The 10,877-nt window shown below is 45.8% G+C and overlaps 1 pseudogene across 1 annotated transcript; it reads left to right on the top strand.

Annotated features, from left to right (window-relative positions):
* The first annotated feature begins 4,196 nt into the window (after positions 1 to 4,196).
* Positions 4,197 to 4,998, top strand: LOC147360046 (ferritin light chain pseudogene; annotated as a pseudogene). Its single transcript, XR_015138927.1, has one exon. The product of XR_015138927.1 is annotated as a ferritin light chain pseudogene (transcript).
* The last annotated feature ends 5,879 nt before the right edge of the window (positions 4,999 to 10,877 follow it).

Here is a 10,877-nt window from a genome sequence, read left to right as displayed (position 1 = left end):
TTGCTTTTAATGTAGTGATTAATGTATATCAAGCCATTATGCATATCAAACTTATCATGTATGGGGCTTCCCTGGTAGCTCAACGGGTAAAGAATCTGCCTGCAATGCGGGAGACCTGGGTTCAATCCCTAAGTTGGGAAGATCCTCCTGGAGGAGGGCATGGCAACCCCACTCCAGTATTCCTGCCTGGAGAATCCCCATGGACAGAGGAGCCTGGTGTGTCGCAAAGAGTCAGACATGACTAAACAACTAAGCTCAGCACATCAGGTTTTAGGTTTGTTCTTGTGGCAGATACATGCTTGTACTTTATCAGTTGGTGGTAAAATGTGGCCTTTGTATTTAACTAATATAATTATTAATGGGAGAATATTAATTGTGGGTTTTAATTTTTTTAAGGAAAATTCCCGTTTCATCCATCCCCCTCCTCATGAAAGAAAATACCCAGTTATAAGGTCATGAGAAGATTATTTCATCTCATTAATTGGTTTGACCAGTGGCTTGGTTTCCAAGAGACAGAAATCTCCTCTTGCTGGCACTGAGGGCAAGACTGCAGAGGAGGACTCTCAGGGAAGCCAACTGGGCATGAGTGGGAGGCCATCCTAAGGTTCACACAGGGAGCCAGCCTAGGAAGCTAGCCTTTCCTGCTTGCAGATGCAGAGTCCGTTTTTCTTTTCTGGTTTCGCCTCACAGCAAACCCCCACCCCCACCCCCGCCCCCAGCCCCTGGCAGTGAAAGCACAGAGTCTTGACCCCTGGATCGCCAAGGAATTCCCCTGCAGAATCCATTCTGAAATACCTCACGTTGTAAATTATGACTGTAATTAAAATATTCCACTGCTGAAATTGACTAACACATGGTCATCTTTAGTAATTCATTGGTATAAAACATCTTTCTCTGGTACCACATTTCAGGTGCTTCCAGGGAAGAACAAAAGAACGGCCCTTTATTTTGGAAGAGCTTCCCTGGTGGCTCAGATGGTCAAAGCGTCTGCTTGCAATAAGGGAGACCCAGGTTCGATCCTTGGGCTGGGAAGATCCCCTGAAGAAGGAAATGGCAACCCACTCCAGTACTCTTGCCTGGAAAATTCCATGGATGGCGGAACCTCGTAGGCTACAATCCATGGGGTCGCAAAGAGTCGGACATGACTGAGCGACTTCACTTTCACTTTCTTTTCTTTTTGAAAAGGTTTCTAAAGAGTCTTTTATCTGTTCAGAGCAGATACTGCCTGAGTTTTATCTAGAGCACTGGTTTTCAACCTGCTGCCAACCAGTGGCTTTCAGTTCTGCCCCAACACTTGGCAATGTCTGCAGACATGTTTGGTTGTCACATTTTTGGGTGGGGGTGGCTGTGCTCCCTGGCATCTAGTGAGTAGAGACCAGAGATGCTGCTAAACAGCCCCCCACTCTGACCCGCAAGTTGGGGGCAGGAGTGGGGGCTGTAGTGTCAGTAGTGCCAAGGTTTCAACACCCTGAACTAAAGTGACTTCCTCTGAGTAACAGGGCTCCTTCACCATGTACTGTAGGACCCGAAAGTCCCCCTGTGGCAGATACTTTTAGCTTATTTTGGCCGTCCCGTTAAAGTCTCTTTTGCTCACCCAAGTGGAGGGTATGCTTAGGTCACTGGCTTATTCAGGTTACTGATTTAAGCATTTTGAAAAGGTAATTTTAGCATTATACTGCATTTTGTAACCTAACAGACTGGTGCACATTTTAGGCAAAAGTACATTTCCTTTTTCAGAGGACCAGAGTGGTTGCCTTCCCTGGAATTTTTGCAAACCTGTGTAACATGCCCGTTGTCTAGGTTTTGTTGCTGTTCAGTCACTAAGTCGTGTCTGACTCCTTGTGACCCCATGGACTGCAATACACCAGACTTCCTGTCCTTCCTATCTGCCAGAGCTTGCTCAAACTCATGTCCATTGAGTTGGTGATGCCATCCAACCATCTCATCCTCTGTCATCCCCTTCTGCCTTCAGTCTTCCCCAGCATCAGGGTCTTTTCCAATTAGACAGCTCTTCACATCAGGTGGCTGAAGTATTGGAGCTTCAGCTTCAGCATCAGTCCTTCCAATGAGTATTCAGGGTTGATTTCCTTTAGGACTGACTGATTTGATCTCCTTGCTGTCCGAGGGATTCTGAAGAGTCTTCTCCAGGACCACAGTTCGAAAGCATCAATTCTTTGGTGCTCAGCCTTCTTTATGGGGCAACTCATATCGGTACATGACTACTGGAAAAACCATAGCTTTGACTATGCGGACCTTTGCTGGCAAAGTGATGTCTCTACTTTTTAATACATTGTCTAGGTTGGTCATAGCTTTTCTTCCAAGGAGCAGGCATCTTTTAATTTCGTGGCTGTAATCACCATCTGCAGTAATTTTGGAGCCCAAGAAAATGAAAAGAAATCTAAATTGTCCTTGGGTTAGTGATTTGTGTCACATCTTAGGAACGTCCAGCTTAGTAAATGCAGTTGCATACCAACAGCGAGAGGAGAAGGGATGAGCACTCTGTAAGGATTCTGGAAAAAATGATTTTAGTACTTTTTTTTAATGCCTCTTTCCAGACACAAGCCAACCTTATCTGGTATTCAACTGAAGATTGAGCTTTTGAGGATAATTTTATGTCATAGTCAATTTTCATCTTTCCCAGTGTTCTTGCCTGGAGAATCCCAGGGATGGGGAAGCCTGGTGGGCTGCTGTCTATGGGGTCGCACAGAGTCGGACATGACTGAAGCGACTTAGCAGCAACAGCAGCAGAGACTCCTAATCTTCACATGACGCTTCTATAGCTTCCTGTCCTTTAACCTAATTCACATTTGCTTAAAGAATTTGTCGAGTTATGTCCAGGAAATACTCAGGTGTTCTAATAAACTTCTTAGCTTGAGTAAATTTGGGCTTAAATAATGGCATATTGATTTCCTTCTCCAGAGTTCATGGGTTTCTGAGAAAAAAAAAAGCTGTGTAGGAGAGGCCAGTGGTCAGATCATGGAAGCTGGAAGGAAGAACTTTTTTTCAGAAGGATTTGTTGTGTGAACTTTCTGCCCTTAGTGGGTAGCAGCATTAGATGAGGACACGGAGGCTCAGTGAGGCTGGATCGCACAGCAGGAACGCGGCGGAGCTGGGACTCTGGCCCAGACTCTGTCTTCAGAGCACACACACTACCCACTGTGCCCGTTCTGGGGTGAGGTGGGAAGCCCAGCAGGGCATGCAACAAAACACAGTCCTGGTCTCTCAGGATCCTGTTTGTAAGTTGAACTGCTTGGGTATTACAAACACCTGAGTTGGAAATCATTGTTATCAGATCTCTTATACTGCCTTTGCAGGGTTGTACCTTCAGACCCTTTCCTGACTAGCACAGACATTCAGAAGTCAAGGAAAGAAATAGCGACTAGCAGAGAAAATATGAGAGGAAGTGAGCAGATGCCAAGGCTGGGCCAGTAAGCCCTCGTGGTTTGTGCCTTCATTTTTCCACTTTAATACACACCTTTAAAAGTCACCAGTTCATAAATGCTGGAGAGGGTGTGGAGAACAGTATGGAGGTTCCTTTAAAAAACTAAAGACAGAATTACCACACCATCCAGCAGTCCCACTCCTGGGCATATATCCAGAAAAGACAAAAATTCTCATTCAAAAAGATACATACACCCCAATGATCATAGCAGCATGATCTGTAATAGCCAAGACATGGAAGCAACCTAAGTGTCAACAGTTGAATGGATAAAGAAGATGTGGTATGTTGTTTGTTTGTTGTTTAGTCGCTCAGTCGGGTCTGACTCTTTGAAACCCCACGGACTGTAGCCTAGCAGGCTCCTCTGTCCACGAGATTTCCCAAGCAAGAATACTGGAGCAGGTTGCCATTTCCTTCTCCAATTCCTTCCAACCCAGGGATTGAACCTGGGTCCCCTGAGTGTCTCCTGCAGGTGGATTCTTTTACTACTGAGCCACTGGGGAAGCTGGGTAAAGAAGGTGTGGTATACACACACACACACACACACACACAGGAATATTAGCCATTAAAAAGAATGATATAATGCCATTTGCAGCAACATGGATGAACCTAGAGATTATCATCCTAAATGAAGTAATAAACTTAGAGTTATCAAAGGGAAAGGAAAGGGGAAGAAGGGATAATTTAGGAGTTTGGGATTAACATATACACATTACTGTATATAAAACATTAAACAACAAGGACCTACTGTATAGGAAGTGGGCTCGTTGGCCCCGCGGATCTGTCTCTTGCTTCAACAGTGCTTGGACGGAACAGACCCAGGGATGCCCCTTGCTCCAGCCTCCGACCACCGTCCAACCTTTTTTCCAGTCGCAACCTCCAGAGTCAGCCACTGAGCTGTCCGCGATCACCGGGACCAGCCACCATTTTTTAACTCCTTATTATTACCGACCAATCATGAGCTCCCAGATTCGTGGGAATTATTCTACCGAGGTGGAGGCGGCTGTCAACCACCTGGTTAACATGCAACTGCGGGCCTCCTACACTTCCCTCTGTCTGGGCTTCTATTTCGACCGCGACGATGTGGCCCTGGAGGGTGTGGGTCACTTTTTCCGCGAATTGGCCAAGGAGAAGCACGAGGGCGCGGAGTGACTCTTGAAACTGCAAAACCAGTATGGCGGCCGCGCCCTCTTTCTGGATGTACAGAAGCCATCTCAAGATGAGTGGGGTAAAACCCAGGACGCTATGGAAGCCGCCCTTCTCGTAGAGAAGAACCTGAGTCAAGCCCTGTTGGATCTGCATGGCCTGGCTTCTGCCCGCGGAGACCCCCACATCTGTGACTTCCTGGAGAACCACTTCCTAGATGAGGAAGTGAAACTCATCAAGAAGATGGGTGACCACCTGACCAACCTCCGCAGGCTGGCTGGCCCCCAGGCTGGGTTGGGCGAGTATCTCTTCGAAAGGCTCACCCTCAAGCACGACTAGGAGCTTCTGGAGACCAGTGGCCATTGAAGAACCCACCTAACATCAGGGCTGCCTGAAGCCCCTCTCTGCAGCCACTAGGCAGCTTTTTAACACCCTGGAGCCCTCTCTCAAGCCTTGGACCAAATGGAAACAATAAAGCTTTTTGCAGCAAAAATAAAACAAACCAAACAAAAAAAGGACCTACTGTATAGCACAGGGAACTATATTCAATATCTTGTAATTACTTACAATGGAAGAGAATCTGAAAAAATATATATATATACATAAATCACTTTGCTGTACACCTGAAGCTAACACAACATTGTAAATCAAATATGAAAGTGAAAGTGAGAGTCGCTCAGTCGTGTCCGACTCTTTGCAACTCCTTGGACTGTACAGCCCATGGAATTCTCCAGGCCAGAATACTGGAATGGGTAGTCTTTCCCTTCTCGAGGGGATCTTCCCAACCGAGGGATAGAACCCAGGTCTCTCACATTGCAGGCAGATTCTTTACCAGTGAGCCACCAAGGAAGCCTCTACACTTCAATTTTTTTCTTTAAAGGCACAAATTTGTGACTTCTTTAGAGTTCCACACTTGCTCCTGCCTCCGAGCCTTTGGTCCTGCTATTTCTCTTCCTGGATGTGTTTTCTCTGAACTTAATGGCTAGTTCCTCCTCCTGGATTCCAACTCAAAAGCTAACTTCTTGGAAAAAAAAGAACAAACCTCACCTCCTGTTTGCCTACCTAGTCCCTGTCTGCATCCCTCACCTCCATTCATCCCACCCACCCACCCCTTTTTTTTTTGGCCATACTGCATAGCAGAGATTTCCCTCCACCTGCAGTCTTGATGTTCCCTTCAGGCCTTCCCTGAACAGGGATCTCACACAAGGGAAGGGCTATTTAATGCGTTGGAAAGTGAAGTGAAAGTTGCTCAGTGGTGTCCAACTCTTTGCGACCCCATGGACTATACAATCCATGGAATTCTCCAGGCCAGAGTACTGGAGTGGGTCGCCTTTCCCTTCTCCAGGGGATCTTCCCAACCCGGGGCTGGAGAGCAACTGAATGAATATAGCTCCCTGGGGCAGTGGCTCGGGAGGGCGCACATAGCCCACTACTGACATCTGGTGGCTCTGGGCCAGAAATAAAACCACCACGGGCTCATGCAGTTGGCCCTGTCACGTCCTACTCTGCAACCGCATGCACTGCAGCACGCCAGGCTTCCCTGTCTTTCAGTGTCTCCTGGAGTTCACTCAAACTCGTCTATCGAGTCGGTGATGCCATCCAACCATCTCATCCTCTGTCGTCCCCTATTGCCCTCAATCTTTCCCAGCATCAGGGTCCTGTCCTTTACCAATGAGTCAGCTCTTCGCATCAGGTGGCCAAAGTATTGGACCTTCAGCTTCAGGATCAGTCCTTCCAATGAATATTCAGGGTTGATTTCCTTTAGCATTGACTGATTTTATTTTCTTGCTGTCCAAGGGATTCTCAGAGTCTTCTCCAGCACTACAGTTCAAAAGCATCAATTCTTGGGCACTCAGCCTTCTTTATATGCTTCCCTGGTGGCTTGGAGGTTAAAGCATCTGCCTGCAATGCGGGAGACCTGGGTTCGATCCCTGGGTTGGGAAGATCCCCTGGAGAAGGAAATGGCAACCCACTCCAGTATTCTTGCCTGGAGAATCCTATGGACGTAGAAACCTGGTGGGCTGGGGTCGCAAAGAGTCAGACACGACTGAGTGACTTCACTCACTCAGCCTTCTTTATGGTCCAACTCTCACATCTATACATGACTACTGGAAAAACCATAGCTTTGACTACACACATGCAGTGAGTCTAAATATTTCAAAGTCAAATATCAAGGTATGAGCTTTCAAATAAAACTCATCCTAACCTCCTTTGTTGATGCTGGGAAAGATTGAAGGCAGGAGGAGAAGGAGACAAGAGAGGATGAGATGGTTGGATGGCATCACCGACTTGATGGACATGAGTTTGAATAGGCTCTGGGAGTTGGTGATGGGTAGGGAAGCCTGGCATGCTGCAGTCCGTGGGGTTGCAAAGAGTTGGGCACGACTGAGCAAATGAACTGAACTGAACCTACTTCCTCCATAAATACTTTTATAGTACCTGCAAGTCTCGGTTCAAAAGTTGCATTTTCAGGCTCCCCAGCGTTCCATGCCAGAACAGAGCAGGGCAGGGAGAACTGGCCTTTGTCCTGCACCCTGTCTCCTCCTCAGGCCACAGGCAGCACCGCAGGGCTTTGAACTTGTGTATAGATACTCAGCTCCGTCCAAACCCGCTGCGAACTCGTTTGCCTCTGTCACACTTCCAGCTTTGGGGCACTCCCATTGGCTGTACATTTGCTCTCAGAACTGACCCAGGCAAGAGATTTCTACAGATCTTGGAAAAGGACTCAGGGCCTAAGGCTGGGGGCTTCCAGGGTGTTGGGCGACTGGAACATGACCTGAAAGGGAATGGCACAGGTTCTGGGGGAGCACAGAAGCTCCCGCACTTGGTCCGTGGACAGGGAGTGGTTGGAGGAGGGCCAGTGTGGAGCCTCTAAAATACAGGGGCCAAGGGAAGGGTCCAAAGGCTTGCCCAGGTCTAAAGCAGCACCACCTGAGAAAAGCCGAGGGCGGGGACAATGGGAGGGCATCACGAATACTCTCCCGGGACTTCCCTGGCACCCAGTGGTTAAGACTTCACCTTCCAAAGCAGGGGATGCAGGTTCAATCCCTGGTCAGAGATAAGATCCCACATGCCTCTCGGTCAAAAAAAACATAAAACAGAAGCGATACTGTAATAAATTCAATAAATACTTTTAAAATGGTCCACATCAAAAAACATCTTTTTTTTTTCAAACTTTAAACTTTTTTTTTGATTGCGGTGTAGCCGATTAACAACGTTGTGACGGTTTCAGGTGAACAGTGAAGGGACTCAGCTGTACATGTGTATGTATCCATTCTCCCCAAACCCCCACCCATCCAAGCTGCCACATACCATCCAGTCGAGTTCCCTGTGCTATAAAATAGGTCCTTGTTGATGGTATCCATTTTGAATATAGCAGTGGGTACATGACCTTCGCAAACTCCCTAACTATTAATATCCCTTCCCTACCCCTGGCAACCATAAATTCATCTTCTAAGTCTGTGAATCTCTTTCTATTTTGTAAGTAAGCTCATGTGTATCATTTCTTCTTAGATTCCACATATAAGGGATGTGGTTGCTGTTGTTGTTCAGTCGTCAAGTCGTGTTGGACTCTTCACGACGCCATGGACTGCAGCACACCAAGGGATGTGGTATGATATTTGAAAAAAAAATACACTTCAACTGGTCATAAGAAATGGTCATAACAGCTAACACTGTTGGGTACTGTTTCCCAGTTGCTTTTTCATGGGCCTCATACATATCATTTTTTCATACTTATCATTTCTTCATACATATCATTCTTTATCTTTACAACCACCGTAAGAGGAAGAATCATATTATTACCCTTGTTTTAGAGATTAGGCAACCAAGTTATAAGTAACTTACCCAGTGTTACACAGATGGCATTGGGGTCTGAACCTGGGTAGTCTGGCTCAAGTTCACGCTCTTAACTACTATGATATACAAAAGGATTAAAGAATTCTGGCAACAAAGAGAGGCTGAAAAGGATGTCCATTATACTTCAATAAAACGGGGAGGAGAAGACCCAGGAAACTCTTGCAGAAAGAAAGCAGGTCCAACAGTGTTGATATCAGACAAGACTGAATTGGAAGAGGAAAGCTCTGAAAGGGCCAAAGAGGAATATTTCACATTATAAGATGGTAGACATCATCAAGAAGAAACAGCAGGAACCCTGTATTGACCTAATAGCTTCAAAATGTAAATCAGAAGCTGACTGACGTACCATTTAACACTGACAAAGTCAGAATCACGATGGGAGACTCGTATACCATTCAGAGAACATTGATAAAGAATATTTAAAAATAAGAAATAAAGAACTTAAATATTCAATAAAGTACCTACAGCTAATGTCCTACTGTGGCCACAGGACTGGAAAAGGTCAGTTTTCATTCCAAAGAAAGGCAATGCCAAAGAATGCTCAAACTACTGCACAATTACACTCATCTCACGCGCTAGTAAAGTAATGCTCAAAATTCTCCAAGCCAGGCTTCAACAGTACATGAACCGTGAACTTCCAGATGTTCAAGCTGGATTTAGACAAGGCAGAGGAACCAGAGATCAAATTGCCAATATCCGTTGGATCATCGAAAAAGCAAGAGAGTTCCAGAGAAACATCTATTTCTGCTTTATTGACTATGCCAAAGCCTTTGATTGTGTGGACCACAACAAACTCTGGAAAATTCTTAAAGAGATGGGAATATCAGACCACCTGACCTGCCTCTTGAGAAATCTGTGTGCAGATCAGGAAGCAACAGTCAGAACTGGGCATGGAACAACAGACTGGTTCCAAATAGGAAAAGGAGTACGTCAAGGCTGTATGTTGTCACCCTACCTATTTAACTTATATGCAGAATACATCATGAGAAACGCTGGGCTGGAGGAAGCACAACCTGGAATCAAGATTGCCAGGAGAAGTATCAATAACCTCAGATATGCAGATGACACCACTCTTATGGCAGAAAGCAAAGAACTAAAGAGCCTCTTGATGAAAGTGAAAAGAGGAGAGTGAAAAAGTTGGCTTAAAACTCAACATTCAGAAAACTAAGATCATGGCATCTGGTCTATCACTTCATGGCAAATAGATGGGGAAACAGTGACAGACTTTATTTTTTGAGCTCCAAAATCACTGCAGATGGTAACTGCAGCCATGAAATTAAAAGACGCTTGCTCCTTGGAAGAAAAGTTATGACCAACCTAGACAGCATATTAAAAAGCAGAGACATTACCAACAAAGGTCCATCTAGTCAAAGCTATGGTTTTTCCAGGAGCCATGTATGGATGTGAGAGTTGGACTGTAAAGAAAGCTGAGTGCCAAAGAATTGATGCTTTTGAACTGTGGTGTTGGAGAAAACTCCTGAGAGTCCCTTGGACTGCAAGGACATCCAACCAGTCCATCCTAAAGGAAATCAGTCCTAAATATTCATTGGAAGGACTGATGCTGAAACTGAAACTCCAATATTTTGGCCACCTGATGTGAAGAACGGACTCATTGGAAAAGATTCTGATGCTGGGAAAGATTGAAGGCAAGAGGAGAAGGGGACAACAGAGGACGAGATGGTTGGATGGCATCACCGACTCAATGGACATGAGTTTGAGTAAAGTCCGGGAGTTGGTGATGGACAGGGAGGCCTGGCGTGCTGCAGTCCATGGGGTCAAAAAAAGTCGGACACGACTGAGTAACTGAACTGAACAGAATGTTCTACCTGGGCTTCCCTTGTGCCTCAGTGGTAAAGAATCCACCTGCAGTACAGGATATGCGGGTTCCATCCCTGGGCCAGGAAGCTCCCCTGGAGAAGGAAATGGCAATGCACTCCAGTATTCTTGTCAGGAAAATCCCATGGACAGAGGAGCCTAGAGGACTGCAGTCCATGGGGTCGCAAAAGTCGGACATGACTTAGCGAGTAAACAACAATATCCTAGTTAGTGAAAGACCAAAGGCTATTTGTACCATGTGAATATTCCACCCTGTGCCCAAGAAAGGAAGTTGCCTTCATTAAAAAAAAAGTGAGAGAGATTTCCCTGGTGGCACAGTGGTTGACTCCCCTCTTCCACTGCAGGGGGCACAGGTGCAGTCCCTGGCGGGGGAACTAAGATCCCACATGCCATGTAGCACACCAAAAGAAAAAAGATGCCAACATTAAAAATATAAGCAATAAAATAAAAGGTAAGAAGCAATCAGACCTGTCTCAACTTTAGATATCAACACTCTTCTGGATCTCAACTGGACTTTTTAAAAGTGAGACAAAATCAAACTTAGACTTGTTTTCCAAGCACAGTCAGATGTGTCCATGCTTTTCTGAATCCAAATCAA

The sequence above is a fragment of the Bos grunniens genome, chromosome 13 (assembly GCF_055505025.1).
Source record: "Bos grunniens cultivar Pamir isolate PY7600 chromosome 13, Bosgru_T2T1.0, whole genome shotgun sequence".
Taxonomy (NCBI): domain Eukaryota; kingdom Metazoa; phylum Chordata; class Mammalia; order Artiodactyla; family Bovidae; genus Bos; species Bos grunniens.
The sequence above is the reverse complement of the archived record's forward strand: the minus strand, read 5'-3'. Positions and strand labels throughout refer to the sequence as shown.